Below are 469 nucleotides of genomic sequence, written 5' to 3' on the forward strand. Positions count from 1 at the left end.
TTTCCTGTAACTAGAACTGTAATTTGTTGCCATTTAGCATTGAGGGCACTCCGAGACAGATAAGGTACATCAAAGTAATCCCTCAGTGAGGATCCATGGAATGGAAAGTCACTATTTGTGACTGACTGGAAAATCTCACATGCCGCCGTGGTAGACCACCACTCTCAGCTCACAATATGGGCGACTTACTAGTTGAGGAGTAAACAAAGTAGATCCTAATGGATGAATGTGAGGGCTTTTATTTGATCCGGGGGACGCTCATAGACTTAAACCTTAGACATAACAAGGTCAGACACACAGGGCTACAACATACTCTGCCATATATACAGTGTGCATTCAGTTGCTATAACATCTGTGTTATTGCAAACTGACCACATGTAAGTGAGCTTATTCTTGTAAGCAACATTTTGGGGCTTTCTATTGCTTTGTCCTTTTAAGATATGTTCTTCTCTGTCAGCTTAGAGGGTCC

The sequence above is a fragment of the Melanostigma gelatinosum genome, assembly GCF_949748355.1.
Source record: "Melanostigma gelatinosum genome assembly, chromosome: 2".
Taxonomy (NCBI): domain Eukaryota; kingdom Metazoa; phylum Chordata; class Actinopteri; order Perciformes; family Zoarcidae; genus Melanostigma; species Melanostigma gelatinosum.